General features: G+C 41.5%; 1 protein-coding gene across 9 annotated transcripts in view; it reads right to left on the reverse strand.

Annotated features, from left to right (window-relative positions):
• The window catches only part of RARB (retinoic acid receptor beta), a 750,738-nt gene that overhangs the window by 519,307 nt on the left and 206,724 nt on the right, over positions 1-24,707 (reverse strand). The window contains exon 3 of one of the 9 annotated variants that reach the window (XM_083188721.1): positions 24,413-24,551. The exons of the other annotated variants lie outside the window; for them this stretch is intronic. The gene's annotated coding sequence lies outside the window, so the exon portion shown is untranslated. The remainder of the gene's footprint in view (positions 1-24,412; positions 24,552-24,707) is intronic. 9 annotated transcript variants of the gene reach the window in all.

Genomic DNA, 24,707 nt, shown 5'->3' on the forward strand with positions numbered 1-24,707 from the left:
AACGGAAAAAATAGTAAAATCCAAATACAAAAAAACGAAAAATCTCACCAACAAAGAATATGCAGCAATTAAATCTTTAAAAGAAGACAAAACAATAATATTGAAGCATGCCGATAAAGGCGGGGGTGTTGTAATTTTGAAAAAGGAGGTTTACTTCAAAGAAATAGATAATCAACTAAAAAGTGGAGAAACATATAAAAAATTAAAGCAGGATCCCACCAATACTATTTAAAAAGAATTGGGGGTACTAAGTACAAGAGCACTGGAAGATAAAGTTCTGACAAAAACAGAATTTGATTTTATAAATATTAAAAACCCCACAGTGCCTGCAATATTTGTTTTACACCAAAATCCACAAAAACCCACAAAAAACCCCAGGTAGGCCCATTATTTCTGGCTCAAATAGTATTACATCTAATTTATCTGCTTATATAGATCATTTTCTTCAACCCATGGTAAAATCAACAAAGGCGTATTTAAGAGACACTAAAGATGTCTTAAATAAAATGGAAAAGATCAAGTGGGATGACAGCTGCACATAAGTGAGTGCAGATGTGTCTACCCTGTACACAATCATTGATCATGAAATGGGTTTAAAAGCTGTAAAATATTTTTTTGAAAAATCTGATTACAATATACAGTTGAAAGAATTTATTTGAAAGGGTATTACATTTATTCTTTTAAATAATTATTTCTATTTTAACGGACCTTATTATCTGCAACTGATCGGAACCGCCATGGGCACCAGATTCGCCCCTAGCTATGCCAACCTATACATGGCGTATTGGGAAGATCAGGTGGTTTGGCAAGGCGAGAGCTTGGGGGCGAATCTGGTGTCATGGCAAAGGTTAATTGACGATATTTTATTTATCTGGTGTGGCACAGAAGAAGAACTAACAGTCTTTTGTGAAAATGTAAATACTAATAATTTTATTATAAAATTGGTATTCAATGTTAGCCGATCTGAAATAGTTTTTTTGGATTTAAATATTTATAACAAAGAAAACGCCATCCATACAAAAACCCACAGAAAACTAACAGACTCCAACAGCTACATAGAAAAGACCAGCCAACACCATAAACGTTGGCTGGAAGGCATCCTGTATGGTCAATTTATCCGTGTTAAACGGAATTGTACTGAAGATAAAATCTGTGAGGAACAAACCCTTGAAATGTCCTCACGCTTCAGACAAAAAGGGTATAGTAATGGTCTAATAAAGGAAGCTGAAAATAAAGCAAAAGCTGTGGAAAGATCAACCTTATTAAAAGAGAAAACAAGTATCCAAAAAAAAAAACAAATCAATAGAATCGGCTTTTATGTAAAATTTTAATGCACAGACCAGGGAAATTGAGACTATTTTTAAGAAAAATTGGCACATTTTAAAAAGTGATCCGATTTTAAAAACTGTTTTACCAGATGGCCCAAGTTTTATTTATCGTCGAGCACCATCCCTCAAAGAGAAACTTGTTCAAAGCAAACTCACAGAAGAAAAAAGGGTTAGTACGAGAAGTCAGGGATTCCACCGTTGTGGAATGTGCTTAATGTGCAGAAGTACAAAAGGTCCAAGCAAACAAAAAGATTTTAAGTGTAATGATTTTACTTATAAAATTAGAGATTTTATAACTTGCAATACAAAAAATGTTATTTATATTTTAGAATGTGACTGCGGTCTTTTTTACGTAGGTAAACAGCCAGACCATTAAAGACACGTATGGCCGAGCATATCTATAATATCAGAAAGGGCCTAGCCACACATACCGTATCGTCACATTTTAAAATTAAACATAATTCTAAAGAATGTCACCTAAAATCATTTTTAGGAATACAAACCATAGCACCAGACTGGAGAAATAGGAATATAGACCAGAGATTATCCCAAAATGAAATGAGGTGGATAAATAAGCTAAATACACTGGTGCCACACGGTTTAAATGGTGACTTCGAACTTAAATGTTTTTTGTGAACCACTGTTTATCTTTGTATTTTCATCACATTTTATCTCTTTTATATACCCCATCGATATTTTAAATAACCTGTTACAAATGAGGACGTTGTGGATCGATGACCCATAGAACAAGGTTATTAAATTGTTATTGTGAAGAACAGCTATTATAAGTGAGAACAGAAGATTCCGTTTCAATTACATAAGAAAAATAGATACAGATCGCCAGGTGGAGCGCAGGATGCGCTTCAAACCTCATTGCAAGTGCCTTTTCCCGGAAGTAAGAAGGTCTCCATCCCAGTGGAACGCAGCGTGCGTTCCACAAACTCATCTCCGCTTCCAAATCCCGGAAGTCATCTGTTAAGAAGATACGGAAAGCAGAATATGCTTCACAGAGGTCTCCCTGATTGGGGAGAATGAGGGAAACGGCGGCGGCACCTGTATCTAATTAGCTAAAGGGCAGAAGGGGTATAAAGAGAGGCCAATTACAGCTAGTCACCAAGCCTCTGACGAAGGACTGGAGGGTGCGAAATGCATCAGACTGGTGACATTGAAGCCTAGTACTAAGGAGTTATCCAGAAGCACATCATCGGTGGAGGATAGTGGAGCCGGCACCCTCTCACTCACTTTCCCTAATTCCAATCAGGGACCTGCTGCGGACGGTAATATCCTGGTATCTGAGGAACTTTTACCACAGTCGGTGGTTCTATGCCTTTTTAACCTGCTTGTTTGTAAGTGTCCTGTGAGACCAATAAATTGTCATAAGGTCTTGAAATTTAGACCCTGAGTCAAACAGGTGGATTCCTAAAGTGTGTATGTAATTTAAATATAATTTTTTCTAATTGTTTTATTACCTAAGCGCCCATATACACAAACCCCATTTCTACATCCAATTCTATGTACTAAACAATATACTGCTATCCAAAAATACCAAATTTGTCTATCAGAGGGTGCTCACTTAGCATAACCTTTTGGGTACAAATCCAGGGTTTATAATGTGAATGTACCTGATTTTCACTTTTGCTGGGTTTCGGCTTATTGGTTTCAATTATGAATGTTTATTTGTTTATCATTACATTGTATCTCTAAAAAAAATTTTTTGCAGACTTTTGAAACATTTAATACTTGGACACTGTTCCCCTGCTTAATGATATACATAATTTTCTCTCATTTACTTAATTAATTCAGTGTCTTAATTCCTTATACTATTGTCATATCCAATTAGGGACAATTATTGATATTTGTCATATCTATTTGGAGGCAACTATTGACATTTCTGAGAACTTTGCAGGCTAATCACATGCACCTGTTTATAATTGCATGATTTTTGTGTGATATTTCCCAGCGACATTATGGAGGTGATTCTTGTTGACACACATCACTGCATGTCTATTTAAGCCCACCCGCAGGTATGTCCGCCCACCCCTCACACGCCGTGATCCCCACATGGCTGTGAATGGATGTTTTGCATAAACATTCATTTGCAACCTATGGGGTGTCACCCACATGATTCGATGGTCGCCGACCATCGAATCATGTGGTGAGCACATGCAAAACTAAGATGCTCTCAGAAGTCTTAGTTTTACATGTGTCCTGTGGGAGGACAGGACAGGCAGCAGACATCCGGTGATGTCAGCTGGCCGCCCCTGGCACCCGCGTCATCGGGGCATTTGAAATGCTGGGCGTTCTCAAGAGCGAATCCCCAGGCCCGCCGCCCCATGCCTGCACTGTTGTGTGTGAGCACCCAGCAAACACTCTGTTCGCCGTGGCCGCTCATACACAGTGTATGCACATGCGCAGAGATGTGCATGTGCAGATTAAAAAAATTGTGCTCCCATGCAAGTTCGCATGGGAGCGCATGAACCAGAATCATCCCCTATATTTGTTTTATATTTGTGTGTGGTGTATTTGTATAATTTACACTTTTTATTAGCAATTACAGTATATTAAATATTAAGTTTTAATCATTTCTTAAAAGCTTTGCCCCCCCAAAAAAGAGAGTACTTCTTCTTCTCTAAGTACCAGTTAATCTTACTCTCCGGGGAACACCTTCACACAAGCAAAAATGTACCAAGGTACCCTACTCTAATCATTGTGGATAGACAGAAGATATCCTGTTACTTTCACCCATGAATTAATTATGACAGGCTTGTTTCCCATCTTCCTTTACTCCCTCCCTCATAACCATCACTACTGTGAGATTATCCATTTATATGTTGGCACTAGTAAATATTGTAATAGTGAACAAACACTTGTTTATAGGTAATGTGGCAACTTACTACATTAACTTTGATGAATCTCCATAAGGGAATGTTCCATCCTCTCCATTCATCAGATCTCATCTAATTATCTCTTACCACACTAAAGAATGCCCCTATCTACCCAATGAATTGTCAGATACACCGCAGACACTGTCATCTTAACACACTTATGTTCATCTGTTATTTATGGGAGCTCATTTTACAAACAGCCACAAGGCTTAAACAAGAGTATGAATAAACCATTCACACATATGGGCCATTCATTTCAATTGAGTCTTGTAATACAGGTAAATGAATAGCCCATTGACACGGGCATGAATATGCATGCATTATAAACATAACTGCAGATATGCTGTAATTATCCATTTAAGAATGTTACTATATAGTGTCAACATGCTTCATTTAGTACTACTAGTATGTTGTAATATGTTACTAGTATTTAACATGACTTTCCTGTCCAGAACAGTCTCACTCCTCCACAGCATCCTCTTCTGAGTTAAGCCCCATACACACTAGAGGATAGAGTGAAAGATTTCGCTCAGAAAGGGCAATGCACACAATATCGCAGGGCAATAGGGCAGTACAAACAATATCGTTACCAATGCATGCTCCTGCGCGTCGTTAACGATGACTGAAGTCTACTGAACTTGCAGATCAATTTGGCTTTATTCCCAAACGACCTGCATGTTCAGTGATATCGCTGAACTATATCGGCGGCAGATATCGCTCAGTGTGTACACACAATATCAGCCGCCGGTGGTTGATATTGTTGACAATATCGGCCGCTGCCAGGTTGGAGTACGGTTGGATAGTGTGTATGGGGTATTACTGACTGATTTCACAAAATATATCTTGGCCACATCCACCACAGACGGCAGAGGGGGTCACCAACGCGGGTGTTTGGATTGTTAACAATGTAGTGTTTGCACACCAGACAATATAGTTGGTACAAGCCTGACGATGTGCATAAAATATTAGTAACAATGGTCTTTATTGTGCAGATCGTTGTAAATATTGTCTAATGTTACCCTTATTCATAGTCTATTATGATACATTAGCTGATGTTTTGTTTCCTGCAATATCGATTCATAGAAATAAAACCAAACAAATCCTCCTCGCTGAACTGTAATTTATCACCCACCTTCATTCAAAGAGTTTCCAAAAAGCAAACATAAAAAATAGATCCCTAATGTAGAGTGCATATAATCACTATAATTCAAGAAAACAATAATTGTAGAACAATAAAAGTTACACAGCAGACATCTAGACAACAGTAACTAAAGCGCTGCTGACATAATAGAAAAAAACAAAAGGCAATTCCTAAGTAAGTGGTCATACAGTATGTAGTGTATTTATGTAAACCAGCCACAACAGATAATTGCGCAGTTTTTCAATAATAACTCAGGTTGCGAATTTGCAGCCCAGTGATCAGGATTGAATCAGGCCCAATGTGCAGGACTTGAAAGGCTACAAACACTAAAGGGAACACTCAGCTTTCCTTATGAAGGAAGATATACTGATGCTCAAGAAAAATCTGCCAGGCATGACAAATGGACATTCCAAAACTGATTGCACTATTGTAAAAATATATTATATCATGGAAACTGTGAGACATATTATTTATCACCTTTACATTGTGCAAGGAGCCATTGGGATGCACAGAAAATATGATTTTATTACACTGAGACGTAGCAGCAAGTATGTATCAGAGTCTGAAATAGAATGATTTTATATTTCACAGTATACAAAAAACTAAATGCAACCTTGTCTACAATAAAATATGATAGTGCTAAGCAAATAGCAATTTTACCATTATTTATATACATATTCCTCAGCGCTTTACGGAGAATATTTGACATTAGTCCCTGCCCCAGTGAAACTTACAATCTAAGGGGGTGATTCAGCTTGGATCAGAAGAGGCCAAATTGGCCCCATTCTGATGGTGGGGGGTCTGTCTGCGGATACACGTATTTGCACATATGCCCCTGTGCAAACGCATTCGGTACGTATTACATTCGCTGAAGCGTTCACACGGCAGGGGCTGCTGGAGGGGAACAGCCAGTGTTTTATGGGCATCCCCATGAAAACACCCGGCATTCCAACGTGAACGCAGGCTTGGCATTCCCCGCTCGTGTGGGTGGCTGATGTCACATGATGTCAGCACCCTCCCCGTCTTTGGCAGATAGCGGTTGTAATAAAAGTCAGTTTTCATAAGCAGAGAAAGAACGCTGCTAAGCAAGCGACTCTGAATCAGGCCCCCTTACCACATGTACATAAATGCTATCACGCTAGGGTTCATTTTGTTTGGAGCTAATTAATTTACCAGTATAAATTTGCATTGTAGGAGGAAACCGGAGTACCCAGAGGAAACCTGCACAAGCACGGGGAGAATATACAAGCTCAACAAAGTTGGGGCCATGGAGGGAATTGAACTCATGGCCTCAGTGCTGTGCTAGCCATTACTCAAAAATATACTGGGTTAAATGGCTCCCAACAAAATGTACCCTAAAAATGAATGTTTGTGCGTGTACATGTGGAGAAAGAAAGAAATCAATCAATCTGCTCGGGCTGCCCAACATTCATGTAATAAATTAAAAAAAGGAATGGTGTTAATACTTTTAAAACTGGCCAAAACTTTGTGGGTTGTTCATTGAATCTGCTTTCATTTAAGCAAACTAGACACACATCACAAATGTTGGTTCTAAACCATATGAGATTATTGGATCTCCAAAGTATAATAAATTGGCCTGGTGAAAGATAATTAATAACCTTTGTGAAACTATTTTGGATGAAAAAAAATCTCAACGCTTGCAAAATAAAACACAGAAAATTAGGGTGAGATTTAATGGGATGAGAGATTCAGAAAGTGAGAGATTTGGTGAGAAATCTCCAGTTTTTTTAAAGCGGCAATCCTTTACACTGCAAAATCCCATTAAATCTCACTCATAGAATTTGACGGAACAGAAACATATTTGTCTTATCTAGTCTCTTTTATCCTTTCGGTACTGTATAATGTCATCCCTATTTGGTCCTTAGTTTATTGTAAGTATATTCATATGCCTATCACAAGCATGTTTTAATTGCTCTACCACCTCTAATGGGAGGCTTTTCCACTTACCCAATTCTACTACCCTTGCTGTTACTTAAATGTTCCTTAAATTTCCCCTTTAACCTACCTCCCTCCAGTTTCAGGGCATAGCCTCATGTTCTAGTACTTTTTTTCCTTTGAAGAATGTCTCCCCCTCTGAACCTATATTTAATAGTTTCTATCATGTTCCCCATTTCCCTTCTCTGCACCACACATTTGAACATTTGAGGTTAGCCAATTGCATTAAACAATCTGCTATTATGAAATACACATACAGTAGACCAACTTTCATCCAACAATCAGCAATTTCCTCACAACCCCAGCAAAATGGACAAAAACATTCAGTTACATTTTTAAATCAAACAGATTAAACTGTGTGTCAGTTCCTTGTCTGACACACAGTCAGAGGCGGAACTACCGCCGGTGCACCCGGTGCAGTGCATCGGGGCCCAACAGGATCATGGGGCCGCTGCCGTCCACACCGCATACCGCCGCTGCCAATTCGTTTTTTTTTTTTTAACCTTAAAGCAGCGGCAGCGTGGGTGTGCGGGCCCGCGGCCAGGAGATACGCACCCGACAGGATGCCGCCGGGCAGGTGACGGACAGCTGACAGGCATGAATGCAGTCGCGGCATCTGCATCCATGCTGGGGGTGACGGACGGTCCTTCCGCCTCCTGTCAGTGTCAGCAGCTGCTGCATAGCAACAGGCAGCCAATCGTTAGGCTGCCTGTTGCTGAATGGGAGACCAGAATACACTGCACTCAGAGTCAGACAGGAAGTTGGGTTCCTGTCTGATCTGATCACTGCAGTGCGGAGCCTCAACATGTGGCCATACAATCTAAGGTATTATTTAAGTTATTATGGGGGGGGGGACATTTTAATTGCAGAGGACAGGGGGCCAGTTAAATTAAATATTAATGATACTACAGGGAGGGGACTGTGAAATTAATAAGTATACTACAGGGAGGGGGCCGTTAATTAATAATTATAATACAGGGAGGGGGGCGTTAATTAATAATTATATTACAGGGAAGGGGCTATTAATTAATAATTATACTACAGTGAGGGGGCCACTCACCACCGTCATGGCCCTGTGGGGTGTGCGCTCAGCTCCTTACCTGCAGAGGGGCTCACACCAGTGCTGACGGACATTTGAAATATGGCACTTGGCCACCAGCCTATCAGAGCTTGTGGATCGGCAGTCGCAGTTAGCGATTGGCTGTCGGGCCGCGAGTTCCGATTGGCTCACGAGCCTGTACCATATTTCAAATGTCCATCAGCCCTGGTATGAGCTGCTCAGCAGCATAGGAGCTGAATGCACACCACACGGGGCCGTGGCAGTGAGTGCTCTCCTCCACTCTTCTCTCCTCTCCTGCAATAATATGGGAATTCTGTAAGGGCACTAATGTGGGCAATGTGTAAGGGCCACTACTGGGGGAATTATGTGTAAGGGAAATTACTTGGGGCTTAATATGTAAGGGATATTACGTGTGTAGCATAATGTGAAATGGGTATTATGTGTGTGGCATAATGTGTAATGGGCATTACGTAGGTGGCATAATGGGTAATGTGCACTACATTGTGGCATAATTTGTAATGGGCACTGCAGTGTGTGACAATGTATAATTGGCATTACAGTGTGTGACAATGTATAATGGGCGTTATGTTGTGTGTAAATCTGGCACAGTGTGTCTAACGGGATCGTTCAGAACCCATGATTTCAGAGGGGTATGAGGGGCTCTACCTGATGCAATGTGTACAAGTGACACTATTATGTGGCCATGCCCCTTCCCCACGACGCCATGCCCTAAAGTTTTGTCGCCCGCCTTCGGCACACACTGGGGTACATTTATTAAGCTCGGTGAAGTGATAAACTGTCTGGTTTGTATCACCAGCCAATCATCTCCTACCTGTCAGTTTTCAAAACCAAGCCTGTAACTTAGTTAAGAGCTGATTGGCTGGTGATAAAGTACAGCCACATTATCACTTCACCGAGCTTAATAAATCTACCCTACTGATCCTATTGTGAGTAAGGTGTTGGGGGGTAAAGCCACTTCTTTATTAGCCTAGGGTGGCTGGAACCTTTAATCGTGCCCTGGAGGGGGTTGTCAAATAATAATAAAAATACAGGAAGGGGCTTAACAAAATAACTACAGTGATGGCGCATTAAGAGGGGGCACTGGAAAAGAGAAGCAGTTGGAAATGTTAGAGAAACACGGGGTAAAGGTGGCCATACACTACTGAGATGTATCACAGCAGTGTATGGCCAGCTGATCCCCCGCAAGCCGCCCGGGTCCTTTCACATGTGATGTATCTCATGTGACCCCTGTTCACCACCTCTGTGAGGGGGGTCCGAGGTCAGCGGTCTCAGGTACAATGTGCACAGGATCAATGGCATACGATTTGGGCCGATTTCTCGCCCCGATCTGTCAGGAACAGGTGAAATATGCCCAAACACTGTGTAATGTATGGGGGTCTTAATAATAATAACACTTTCTCTTTTTTTGAATTATGACACTGTGAAAATTTTACTTGTGACACGCGAGACGATGACTGATTGTTCCCTGGATGTATATTCTTCTAAAGTAAGAGACTTTTTTTTTTTAAGAGGAATGGTTGGCAGCACACTATATTTATTTATCATCTTCTTTAGCAGAGGCAGTTAAAACCTTGCATGTTAGCAAAACAAAAAAACACTGCTTTTTTTTGAGGGGGTGGGGGGCCCAAAACATATTTTTGCACCTGGGCCCACAACTCACTTGTTCCGTCACTGCACACAGTTTTTCCATTTCCAGATTTTGTGACCAAATGACTGAATCACAAATTACATCATCCAGTACCAGATTTTTATTCCATCCAACCAACTAGTTGGATGGTTGAATGAAAAGTTGGTCTGATGTATGGCATGCATAACAGTTTCAGGTTTAAAACGGAGTTGCGTACATATCTAGCCTCACTTTCCCCCTCTCTACGGTTTTCTACTATCAACTTTAATGTCATGTTACTTAAATTACAGCAGATGCTGGATGTCCTGTGGGTTGAAAATCCTGTGCCATAATCTCATGTGATCAATCTGAGACAATCAGGATCAATTCTGGATGTTTCTCAGTACAGTGAGCATGCGCCTGCCAGTATATGAGAAAACACTCTCATTAACATTCATGAATATTTAATATCACCCAAGAAGGTTAGCTAACTTTATGCAGACATGCACAATGTTGTCTGCACAGCTGCAACACACAGAATGTTTATTATATGTCGCTGGAAGATATATATATTTAATGTGCATATGTCCTTGATTCTGTGTTTTACATTACTGTATATGTAGATTCAAATGAATTATGTCCTTTTATTCCTCAAAGTATCTTGTATGATTTATCTGTTTTATTTTCAGAAACCAATGACTGCTTTCATTCAGATAAATACTTGCTAAGCAATAAACTTATATCTCAGTTTGTTTTAGTAAACAGTACAAAACTGCATGCATTTGCTGTACATTGGGGCCATTTTTCATTTATCTGAAGGCTATTTTAGACAGTGCTTCTTTTCACTACATCATGCTCCAAGCATCACAATTGAAATGAGAGCACCAAGATTGTAATAATAGATGAAATGTTTCATTCTGAGTTCAGAGGCAGAATAAACATATCTAGTTGGTACCTACACACTTGACGTATCTTTCTGCTGCACTGTCTTTGAACTTACTTATCACGGGCTAACAGAAAGTGGACTGCGTGCGGATAATACTATTTATTTGTCACATTCTGTAAAGGCTTTTAAAGTTCTGTGACCAAAATCCCCTGTGACCAAACCAGACTGTTGTTTGAAGGTGACAGCATGTTTTTCATTGACACAATATAAACAGCATCAAAATTGAAAAGCAACTGGATTGTAACAATCCCCCCTGAAGCTGTCAAAGTGGGGAATGTATTAGTTCTGAAACCTATTCCCTGGACTTTAAACAAACATATATAGCAGATACAAGCATAACCTACTGATGCATTTAAATCCTTTTAATGATAAAATGGCACCTGCCTACCTCCCAACATTTCAATCCAGCATCGTGGGACAGTGCATGTGCCAAATTTTTTGGGGCGTGGCCTGGTGGAAAGGGGCGTGGCCTGTACCTGTGGCAGTGCCGCGCGGCTATTTCCCATTTTCGCCACTGTGGGGGCATGCCCAGCAGCTCCGCATGGACGGGGGGGAGGGGGGAAGACAACGACTCCCAACTGCCCCCGCCATGGGGCACTGCTGGCCGCGGGAGGGACGTGGGATGTCCCAAAAAAACAGGACGTTCCCGCGATGAGCGGGACAGTTGGGAGGTATGCCCCTGTATAACCTAACCCTAATATACAAAATACCAGGTATATATTATACAGAATGGGTGCACTCAGTGGTGCAAGTAGACGTTTTCTTAGAGAAGTGTTTTATTTTTAGTGGGCGTGGTCACTTGTCATGAGGGACGGGTCATACAAAACTAGGGGAGTAACTATATGACGCAGGGGACGGATGTATCAAGCCAAGTGGGCATGATAGTAGGTCCTGTCCCAAGATCGGAAATCGGTTAATTGTGGAGGGTCATCAATCCCTGCCCCCTCAGAGAGAACATGGGATTCCCGACTTTATCTGCATATCCTGCATGCTTCCCTAGGAAGTGTCCACTCTTCGTGCAGGAGACTCCCCCGCTTTGGGATTACCCCAAAGAGGGAGAGTCTCCTACAGTATTTAGGAGGGTAGGTAAGTATGATACACCCTATGCACTAAGCCAGGGTTCCTCAAACTATTTTGCTCTGGGACCCCATTAGACAATAATAATTACTAAAGGACCCCAGCAAGTTACCAGAAGGTTACCATACACCTGTGGTCAGCAGATGGCAGATGCATGGCAGCATGCACTAAGCATAAAAAAAGGCAAATTATGTGATGGCGAATGGAGGTGCATCCAAAGCAGAATGTTTAGGTAGGAAAAAATAAGCTACAGTACCTGTTAGATATGTTTCACAATCTTAACAAATATGCAGCAATATCTTACATTCCATTCCAAATAAGGAAACCCAGTTTGACATAATCTATTACAATAATCACACAACATGCATGACACATTACAATTATTTGTTTTACTACAAGCAGGAAGCTGTTGATGAGAATGGCATTTATTTAAAAGTTTCACAGTCACAACAAATAGGCTTTCCTATATAGCCAAATGCACATTACACACTTAAACTTTAATTCAAGATTCATTAGGCTTTCATAACTATTGGCCATTTTCAGACACACAAGACTTACATACATATAAGACAAACACACCCCTTGATGGTGAACTGGTTATATAATTTCACGCAGTCAAGTTTCTTCTATTACCCGATTAATCGGTTAGTTGGATTAGTTTTTGTATAGCGACACAGTCCCCACTATATGTGCACATTGGTTAGTGGTATATTAGTTTGTAATCCAAGGAGGGCTAAAGACAGCTTACTATCACTTGTAGATTTCTCCGACCAGGTAATTTTCAGGTCTTATCCAAGATGTTCAAGTGGATTGCAGCTTGCCAGTGTCCCCCTGGTGTCTCCTCAACGCGTTTCTCCGCCTGGACAATCTATCAGCGGCTTCCTCAGGAAGCCGCTGATAGATTGTCCAGGCGGAGAAACGCGTTGAGGAGACACCAGGGGGACACTGGCAAGCTGCAATCCACTTGAACATCTTGGATAAGACCTTCCTCAGGAAGCCGCTGATAGATTGTCCAGGCGGAGAAACGCGTTGAGGAGACACCAGGGGGACACTGGCAAGCTGCAATCCACTTGAACATCTTGGATAAGACCTGAAAATTACCTGGTCGGAGAAATCTACAAGTGATAGTAAGCTGTCTTTAGCCCTCCTTGGATTACAAACTAATATACCACTAACCAATGTGCACATATAGTGGGGACTGTGTCGCTATACAAAAACTAATCCAACTAACCGATTAATCGGGTAATAGAAGAAACTTGACTGCGTGAAATTATATAACCAGTTCACCATCAAGGGGTGTGTTTGTCTTATATGTATGTAAGTCTTGTGTGTCTGAAAATGGCCAATTGTTATATTTGAAATACCTTTTATATATATTTTTTAATAAATTTATATTGTTATATTCAGTACAGCGCTTGTCCACTCTTTTTCTTTTCTGCATTATTGTTCCACAAAGGGGTTTGGTAATCCCCCTTATGGCCCAGCAGCAGTACTGAATATTAAATCAGCACCTAATATCAAATTGTATGGTTTGGCTTTCATAACTGTGTGTGACAATGCTTACACCCCCGGTGTTCAGCCTATACTGACATTTAATAAAACATAGAGAGGAAACTCCTGGCCTTGCCAAGCATACAAGCCCCTAATTCAGCTGGTCACTTGTACATGTGTTTTTCATCTGAAATGGGGGGCTGTCCTGAACAATATCACTAACACATACACTCAGAGAACCAAAAGATATATTGGATCCTGAATTAATAAAGTTAGAAATAATTACTTTTTCAAGAAAAAAATGAAGATAATAAATCCAGTTAAAAACATACTTTTTTTCAATATAAAAATGATTTTCATTGATTTTTTGCAGCAGGATTTAAATACTGTGGCAAGGATGTGCAGCACTCCGGCCGAATTCAAACAATAAAATGTAATAAAGTGTTCAACGTTTCAACACAAAAGTATTATTATCAGGCTAACCAGTGTATAAGTGATCTTACCATAAATAGAAACAAGTACCACGCGAAGTCAAGTAATGTTATCTGATCGGCATATGATTGTAGCACCGTTACTCAGTCACCATGGTAATGCATCTAAACAACACCAGCACCATATATACATAATAAATGAATCTAAATGCCTAATACATAAGGAGACATTAATATAAGGACATAATATAAAACAATAATAAAAGGGATACGTGATCAAATACTGTATATGAACATACGGAATAAAGCACTCGCCAGTTTATCAAAGAAGAATCGATTTGATAAAATCAAAAGAGATTTTTTATTTCCAACAGTGTCATCAGAGTATAATTAAAGTATCACATCGCTCCGACGTTTCGGTCCTTGAACAGTGGACCTGTATCACCTTCACTATGTTGGTCTGCACACTATCAAAGGTCCACCTTTGATAAAGCTGCACCTTTCCAAGCAGCGAAATGTGTTAGTGGTTATCCTGGACCAGAATAGCTGACTCTCACTTGATTTCAACCATCTGGACCTCTCAGTGCTCCTGGTTGCCCACTTTCCTCACGCAGAGGACACTTCATCAATTACTCCTACAACTGCTGGTTACCATTTCTGCCACCATGTTGGTTCACACTACATGCAGGAATCAAGGTTGGACATCCCCCTCTTGAATTACTGACCATTTGGTCTTACAAACCTAACCAACCCTGAGGACACCTGCTCCACACCATCCCTGTGATTGGAGCCTCTAGCGACGCAAGAAACCCGTGGCTCATTCAACATCTAGCCCCATAACATCATTGGGTTTTCGCCATTGTAGCCCTATTGTCATATCCATCTAAGGACATCTCTGCAACTCTGCATTCGGAATTGGACAAATCATAACCATCAGTGGTAACTATCAGCCCAGTGGGCACATTAACCTCACTAACCAGTTGCTAAAACAAACTTTTTATTGGTCCCTGTCTTTCAGCCTCCGGTCCAGATTTATTAATATATTATATAATCACCATTTTTAATCCATTGTTGTGTTATTTATGTCATGTTTTTTAATTGTTATTAAATATTGTATGATCTTTCATCAAACCAGCGCCACTTAATGTTTCTTCTTTTTTACTGTACTCACTGATTTGGGCGGAACACATTAATGAAAACCTCAACCGTAGAGTAGGTAGTGTAGATATAAGCAACCCTAGCTTATTATGGTAGGTAATACAATATAAAAACATCTCTCTATATTAATACAATTTAAAATTGTGCATGAAGCCATCTGCCGTATCAAACTGCCATTGCGTTATAAATCATTTAGTAGTTCAAGAGATGTACTAAAATTAGCTAATCTCTAATAAGTGTAAGCTTTGCCCTGTCAGGGCCTGACCCCATGTGGCAGTAATTTATGATGAATCTTCATGTAGTGTACAACATCTGTTTTACATACAGCAAATGCTAATCTGGTTTAGATAGTGTTCTTGTATTAAACACCAGGTGTAACACTTTCCAGGACTACAAACTGACTTAAATTATGGTGTGATTTGAGTATAACTATCGGGACACACTTCAAGTTTTTTTTTTTTACTTTTTCTGGCTAGCAAAGGCCACTTCATCCATCTGCCCTATGTTTGACTCCACTGTGGTACCCATTATAAGAAACAATAGTAAAATCTCCTTTGAAACTTTATTCACTCTGGCTGAAAAAAAGAGCCAGTGAAATTCTTTGTAACCACGCTTTAATCTTGCTGGAATGCAACAAATTATTTCCATATGTGCTCCCCAAAACCAGTCAATCACAGCTATTTATACTGACATTATACAATCCAAACAATCTGAGCTCAAATGCTTTGTCTTTCTTATAATATAGCTTTAAATGTCAGTATTGTTGAATTTGCAGAGGTGTTGAGACGGTCATGCCGGATTTGGCGAAACAGGGGTCTTATCTGATGATAAACTGGTGTATTTATTTTTAATACTGTGTATAATACATTATTAAAAATAAAGTCAAACGAGTCTCAAAGCTCATGGTGATGAGACATTTCCAACAGACACCATTTCATTGCAATAATCTGCTGTGATACAAGACATCATCACATAAATTACATCTGTACAGAATTCAGCTGGTTAGAAGTTGTTTATTTAGGTAATTTATAACGTTTCCAAAATGTGGGCCTGCAATATACAGTATATAAAATGCAGGATATGTGATGATCCAGGTTATCCAGAGATTTACACAAAGCTCCAATGTTTTATACATGGGCAGATCTGGGTCTGTGATACCGCTTGCAGCTCTACAAAAAATGCAGCATAAGTGCTATGCGGCTGAACTGGATGCGGTTAGCATCCTGGCAATCAGAATGCCAGCTTCAGTATACCAACGTCACCATCCTGACTGCCACAGGAACACCGGCACTGGAACTTTGAAGGACATCACGATGCTGATGTCGGAAATCTTCAGCTGGCATCCCGGATGTAAGTATACTATGGCGGGTTAGGTTCAGGCCAAGCAAGGGTGGGGGTTAGGTTTAGGCACTGGGAAGGGACATATGGATAGACTACAGGGGGAGAGGTTAGGGTTAGGTTGTGGAGCAGGGGGTTAAGTTTAGGTGGCAGGGCATGGGGGTTAGGATTAGGCACTAGTGGCAATGGTTAAGGTCAGGCTGTACAAGGGGAAGAGCTAGGCTGCAAGCAGGGAGACATGGTTTGGGGGAGAGGGTTATGAAACTTATGGAGCTCCTGTTGGAATTCTCTGTATCAGGATGCCAGGGTCAGTCTTTTGACCACTGGCATCTCCACCGCCAGGATATCAATTGTATCCCAGCTGGACCTTGGGGACAGCATTTCAGATAATGGGGGCTTGTGAACCCTATTTTATTGGTGTGCTGATGCCAATTGCTACATCCTTGGGTGCAGTTTCACTGGCTCCACTGGCGTAATTCCATCGGACATCCTGAGTAACCTCAGGGTTACTTCAATTTTCAATGTTCACGCAAATAAGCCAATTATGCATCTTTGGAAGCAGCAGCAGATTACAGGAGCCGGCACTGAGCCTCTTACAGCAAAATACGCTTTCTGCAGTGTTTTATAGAATTTTGTAGGCTACAGTACATGCTAAAGTGGCAATTATTTTCTCTGCACAGAAAAAAAATATAACCCACCCAAATCTAAAGAGCAATACAGATATGTCCCATTACAACTTTGCTGCATGTATAGTAGCAGCATGCGTCACAAAATACATGTTTTTGCCCGGTTGCCCATGTTTGAGTTCTAGTGGTTCACTGTACACAAACTTTTATTTAAATATTTTATTTTTAAGTTACCATCAGGCTATGTGTATAAGGTTTAACAACATCAAACATAAATGCATTCTGTGTTTAGACCTGTGTCCCATTCCATCATTACAGTATGCAAAAATAACAAAATATGTAAAAATCGAATATCAAAATACTTTTGATCCCAAGTATTTTTGATATGGTAGACTCAACCTTTATTAGTAACTATTTATATACATATTTTTTTTATAATAATAATTAATAATAATAATATAAATGATGATGATGATGATTGATTATTATTATTATTGTATTAAACCTTTGTACACATTGTTGGTTCCCAATCTGGGTGTCTTGGGGCACTTGCTTGGCCTGGGGGTCTAGAACCAATTAAAAAATGTATGGTGAATGTTTTTTTTTTGTAATAGGCAAAACCAGTGCTTGTGACAAACAGAGGTGAACACTGTCGACCACCACAATTCTGAACGTAAGGAAGATAAATTACCACAACTTCATTTTATATGTTTTCCAAATTTATCAAAAATAAACTTTTGAACTATGGGTAATGTGAAAAGAATTCTGATACTCTAGAGTGCAGAGATTCAAAAATACTTGGGAACCACATGATGATCTACTTTGAAATGGCTCCAAGTTTGGGAACTACATGATGTTCTACTTTGATATGGCTCAGAGTTTGAGAACCACATGATGTTCTACTTTGATATGACTCTGACTTCATTCTAGCTATATGAAAAAGGGCTACTTGTTTCCTAGCAAGGCGTCCGTCATTACAGGTCGTGTACCTTAAGTTAAGGTACACGACCAACGCGATGGACCCGATTTCCTTTGAAATCAGGTCCATTTTGCCTGCAAAGTCAAAATCGCATTGATCACGTCGGTCGCGTGCATTAACATGGCACACGACACGACCGACGCGATCAACGCGATTTTGCCATAGGGTTCAATGTTAAATTATTTTTACTGTTGTAATCGCGTTGATCGTGTCGGTCGTGTGCCAAGATGCGATGGACGCGATTAACCATATTTTACATAGGAAACAATGGGAAATGGGCCGATATGGCCCATTTGTAATTGTTTATGCCCCCGTCATGGGTATTAATTAATGCTCCCCCCATTGTGGACGCCACCCCACTATTGATGCCAACCCAAAGCGCGGCGAGCGTAGTGAGCCCGCGAGGGGCGGCGGTACGTGTCCTCCGACCTTTTCATACCCCCACTATCCACGTCGGCGTGGAGTTGATAATATATTAGTGTGGAGAGCGCAGCGAGCCACCGAGCCCGAAGCGTGGCAAGCAGACGCTTATACCTGTGAAGATATGCGCGTCCGCTCGCCACGCTTCGGGCTCGGTGGCTCGCTGCGCTCGCCACACTAATCTATTCTCAACTCCACGCCGACATGGGTAGTGGGGGTATGAAAAGGTCGGAGGACGCGTACCGCCACCCCTCGCGGGCTCGCTACGCTTCGGGTTGGCGTCAATCGTGGGGTGCCGTTCACAATGGGGGCATTTGACCCATCAGGGGGGTTCAAATTGGGATCTGGGGACAGTTTTACATTGAATCCAATGTAAAATAGGGTCCCAGGGACCATTTCCTAGAGGAGCCTGAAGAAGAGACCTAAGAGTCTCGAAACATGTTGTTCCTGACCTAGTGCTTTGGATACCAGAAATATCAGGTGAGTGTAAGACCAGAAGTCCGCACAGACACCAGGTCCGGACCCTTGGAAATCTGAGCGTAGACTCTGGAATTGACACCTCCTGTGTTCTGGCTTTTTATCTTACAACGTTTTAAGCTGTTATTGTTGAAATAAAAGAATTTTTCCCATCAATTGTTGGAGAAAGATACCTTTATACGTTTTGGACCATCAATCCCATCGTGAGTACGGGTACGCCCCCTTTACCCTCTGAAAAAGAAACCTTTATAAGTGTATCACATATCTTTCTGAGTGAGTCTGGGTACGCAGACCATCTGTGAAAATACATAGATCAGAAAGTGTTTTGGGAAATTTATTCAATTATTGATGCAGATTCACCCATTGTTATTCCTTTATATCCTTCCATATATGAACACTCGGTGGATCCAAGGGAACATATCTAAAGAGGAGAAGAGGATATCTGAACATCATCTCTAAGGGGAGTATATTACCATCCCCCCTTATTTACATATTTGAAATCCGTAAGGGAAGCGCCCATTTCTGATTTAAAAACCATTTTTTCTATGGGACGTATATGTGCCCAGAAGAGAGTCAATAAACTAAATAATAATATTCCTTGGACTGGGTAACAGAAACTGGAATTGCCTTCTTGGCAAATAAATAATAAATAATACCTGTTTATCAGGCAGGGTACTGTGACAAGATGGTGGCAGATCAGCGGAGACTTTGGGAGCTGAATAGCGGCTGGTTAACTGGAAACGACTGATTGCCACGGTCACTGGGAGCCGATCAGCAGATAAGTAGCCGTCTGCGGCAGGAAAGCTGGTTGTAACCTAGTCAGGGCTCACGGTAATGGATGTCCAGATCCGAAAGAGAGTGATGTGACAGCAGCCAATGAGTGGTTGGTGAGCTGAGAAGCATCCAGTGAGCAGTCGGGAAGCCGAGCAGGATCTAACTAGTGGGTTTGGCTAGGAAGCCAAACAGCTGCAGATTAGCACCTAAGAAGCAGCTGGGAAGCTAGGCAGGATCAGATCAGCAAATGCGGACAGAAAGCAGAACCAGGTTAGTGGATGCGGCTTAGGTGTTGGACAGTGTCAGATGATGGATAACAGCTGGAAACTAACAAAGGAACCAGGGACTAGATAAATAGGAGCATAAGGTAACAGTCATCTAGATTCGACATTGCTGAAAAGCAATGTCTGGTCTTGAATGCAGGATATTTATCTCTCCTGCCTTGCAAGGATTGATGGCAGGAATTAGGGTGATTAGCAATCCAAGGTATGGATTCAGATGATCTCAGGCTAGACTTGACAAGTAAATGACTAGGAACAGGGCACTGAAGGGTTACAGAAGATCTGTACTGCAGGCTGGATTCACTCAGGTGTTTAGTCAGTCAGCAATGCTCAGAACTACACTGACTGAGTGGCAGCATGGATGCATTTGAATTTAGCAGAGACTGAGGATCTCAAGTCAGGTAAGCTGTAATAAACAGATTCATGACAGATGGGCAACTTCAGTCGAATTTGGGTGTACGAATGAGTACACCGTCCATAGAATTTGGCTATATGTGGCCATGAGTTCTATGGTCGTCAGCTCATTTATTAACATTTGGCTAGGAATTTAGCAGAAAATACTAATGGAAAATACTCCACATTTTCCATGCATATTTAGCTGTAGCCTGCAAGAATCAGTGAGATCCGTGGATGCTTCTCTGTGTAAAAAATAGAAGATTTTATATAGTAAAAAAACTGTGTGGGGTCCTCCCCCATGAGCATAACCATTCCTTGGCCTTACCGTGTCCGTGAGAGACTGAGGACCCCCCAATAAAGGTGTCCCCCTTCAGGGCACCTCCTGCCCGGGCTGAAGCCTAAGGCTGTCCCCTGTGCCTGGCTGATGGTGTAAAAATAATGGTGATATTTGACTTTGTTGTAGAACTACAAGACCAAGGAAGCTTCCCCTACATGCAGGGACTTGGAGAACAACAAGTCCCTGCATGTGGGGCACTAATGGGTCCCTTGTACTTTTAGTCCCACTACAGAACCAATGCCTAAATAAGAGACCCAAACACATAGTAAAGTATAACTTTACATACTTCACTCATACATACTTACCTATCTTGATCCCGTTGGTTTGGTCCACTTGTCCATTAGGAACCAAAAAGGTACCTGTGGGAACAGAAAATTATAATTATCATCCATCTATTGTAGATCGGTCCTCTTCTGTCCAGGCAGGCATCCACAGGGTTAAAAAAAAATAAAAAAACAGTAAAATATGAATTGAGGGAAGCCCATGTGTACACATGGGCTTCCTTAACCTGAATGCCGGGTTTCCCCGTGACTTCTGTAACAGCAGGACTCGGCAGCCAATCAGAGAGCACAACATCAGAAGCACTCCCCTAATTGGCTGAGGTCTGCTAACTTGTCTGCCAAGAGGAGCTCTCTTAGGGACTCCCCTAGGGACCTGGCTTGGGCTGACCAGCCACAGAGGCAATGCTTTGGCCATGGAACCTAATATAATAAGTGTCCCCCAGCTTTACCGTGATGGCTGTTTGAGCTTAGTGCTGGTTTCCAAAAAATGGGGCACCCCTACTTCTTTTGTCCCAAGTATTTTGAGAACCAGGGCAAGGCCAAGAGCCCAGTGCTGGTTATAGAAATACAGGAGGACCCCAGGTCTTTTCCCCCCTGTATTTCAGCAACCAACACCAGTCTAAAGAGCCAGGTGCTGGGGGTGGACCTCATGCAGTTTTTTATTAATTATTTTACTTATTTTTTACACAGATAAGCCTGTACAGATTTGATTGATCAGTGCAGAGTTCATACTCGCTCGTATTTGGCTGCCAGGGAAACTCGGCAGCCAAATCTGAATCACTTCATCATCGGAAAATACAAATCTTGAGAATACAGCAGATTAGTAAATTAGCCGTATCCTCAGTTCGTATTTTCGGCCTGATTACGGACGATCCCAGTTGTACCCGTTTGTACATGGAATGGCCGTAATCAGGGATCTTAGTAAATTTCTCCCCAAGTCTCTTAATTCTGTGCCTGCATAGCAATTATTGATGACTGTTCATACCTTTGCTGTACAGCATACTGATCCGGCTTCTCACAGATTTCCAAGCCGCTGACATTATTACAGGTCGCAGGGAAACCTGACTGAATCATGCCAGATTTCCCTTCAAGCACCAAACATGGGCGCACCTGATTCACCACAGCCATTTCTGCAATACCAGCTTCTGTTACCTGTCCACTGCAGCCAATCAGCTCCCAGTGGCTACTAGAATTATGCTATGAAAACAACCCCAACTGGCCAGTGTAATGATGTGATCAGCATACTGTAGCTAAATCTTGCTTTCCAGCTCCTGCGGGAATCTATCTGCTTCACAGTCGCCAGGGCAAGTTGCCACCCTGCTGCAAAGCCTGGCTTCAACCAGTTATTACGGGATCGCAATCATTCAGTTCCAGCTGATTCCTAGCACTACCATTGTCTAACTGCTTCCAGCATTCAAGCTCATCTCCTGTTTACCAGTCACCTCAGAGAGTCATTAACGATACCAGTCACCAAAGTCAGCAACTATCATCGGTGAACTCCTGCCTGTGCCTGAGTTAGCAGTACTTCTCCAAAGCTGTCTACTCTTCTGCTGTGAACAGTATTGCTTTCTCCCTCTCCAGTGATACCATCGATGGTCAATATCAGTCAGACCTTGTAACCACTTTCCTCCAGTTCCAGTCTGGTCACAGTTCCTTTGGTTCCAGACAATTCCAGTAATCCCCAGGTTCCAGTCCAGCAACATTCTCCTCCAGTTCCAGTGTGGCCACAGTCTACATTGGTTCCAGACGATTCCAGTATTCCCCAGTTTCAGCCCAGCCATAGTCACCGTTGGTTCTAGATGATTCCAGTATTCTCTGATTCCAGTCCAGCCACAATCTCCAGATGAGTCTGATATTCTCTGGTTCAAGTCTGGATGCAGTCTTCTTCTATTCCAGCCGATTCCTAAATCTCCTCCAGTCCCAGCCTGGTCACTGCTTTTTCAGTTTCAGCCGAATGCTAGGAGTTCCCATGGGTATGCAGGCGGTTCGATGCCTGCCAGGGGTGGGCAGCTGACATCACAGGACATCAGCCGCCCGCCCCATTTTGTCCAGGCGCAGGCAAATAAAAGTCAGTTTTCACTTAATTCTATTTGCAGAGGCAGGAGGAATCATTCGATGGTCGACTACCATCAAATGATTTCTCGCACGGCGAAGGCATGCGAGGGGATGTGTCTGTTACACCTCCCAGTGCATGGTACCAAGGGGAATCAGCGGCAGGGGGTGGGTAATCAGCAGGGCAGCGTCTCAGGTGCTCGATATGCTGCAATGTTCACAGGTTAACGAGCAAACCTGAATCAGGCCCTTAATTAGAACTTCAGCTATTTTGATTTAAACACCTGTGCTGAAGCCTGGATATCACTAAAATGCTCACTGTTAATGTGCCTTTAAGGGCCGTGGTTGGGAATGCCAGCACTAATGTTTTGACACCCTTTATTCTCCACTCCAATTCAGCTGTGTTACAAAATGGAGGACTTCTTCTTGCACACATTTGGAACATGCAGATGAAATAAAGGGTCAGTGAAAATATTATGTACAGTACACCACCTATAATATGTTAAACATCTTGCACTCGGGTCCCTGTTCAAGCATACACTAATGGCAATGCACACAGAGGGATGGTTGTCGCCATAAGCAGGATCCCTAGGTTTAGGGAAAGATTAGAGTTTGAAAAAGCAGGCATACTCCACACAACATTGTAGCTAATGAATGCAGACAATATGTTCAGAATATATTTTGCATTCTAAATCACCAGTGCCCCTAGGATGCCATATGTTGAATACTGGAGATAATGCAGGCCCTTTTGTAGTGAGCCTAAGAGTGCTGATATGTGCCCAGTTGTGCTGATGTGAGCCCAGGAGGGCAGATGTGAGCCTAAGGGGTCTATTTATGACCCATTACATTTTGTCACTGGAAAAAATAATTTCTTATTGCAGCTAAAGGAATACAATTTTGTTAGAATTTGTCATTAAACTGCTGTGACAGTGGCTCAATAAGAGAGTCTATCAACATCATGTTATTTAAAGATTTTAAAACAGAATATTCATTTACCAAACCATTCAACAATCAAAACAAAATATAATCGTATGTAGACAGTGTTTTTTTAGGGATCCATAACCATATAAAGATATATATATATATATATATATATATATATATATATATAGATAGATATATAACCAGGAGGTGCGGCAGAGAGTTCAACGTTTCAATCATATATATATATATATATATATATATATATATATATATATATATAATAAATCTCTGAAGTCACTCTAAGGTTTTTTAAGCTGCACGGCGGCAGCAATCAAAATGAAGCAAAAGACACAAGTATAGTGCAAATCGACGTTTCGGGCTGGTAGCCCTTTATCAAGACATAACAAGTGAAGCAAAAGGTACTTACATATATAGCAGTCAAACAGTCAAATCACTCTGTGTCACCACCACCCGTGCTGGCCCCCGGCGGGGAGTTGATGACGTCACTGGCGCCCCTGCACCAACGTTACCTACATCACCTGGGGGCGTGTGTCAATCACCGTGTCCTAGGTTACCAAAAATGATACGTAAATAGTAGAAGGGTATGTGAAGTACAACCACTGTGAATCAACACCATCTATAAGTGTGTAATGTGTTGGAAAGGGCATGACCACGGGGTGAACAGTGGGAAACGGAGGGTGGTAGATGCGTGTTATCGAGCG

This window comes from Crinia signifera, chromosome 5 (genome assembly GCF_055691185.1).
Source record: "Crinia signifera chromosome 5, ASM5569118v1, whole genome shotgun sequence".
Classification (NCBI taxonomy): domain Eukaryota; kingdom Metazoa; phylum Chordata; class Amphibia; order Anura; family Myobatrachidae; genus Crinia; species Crinia signifera.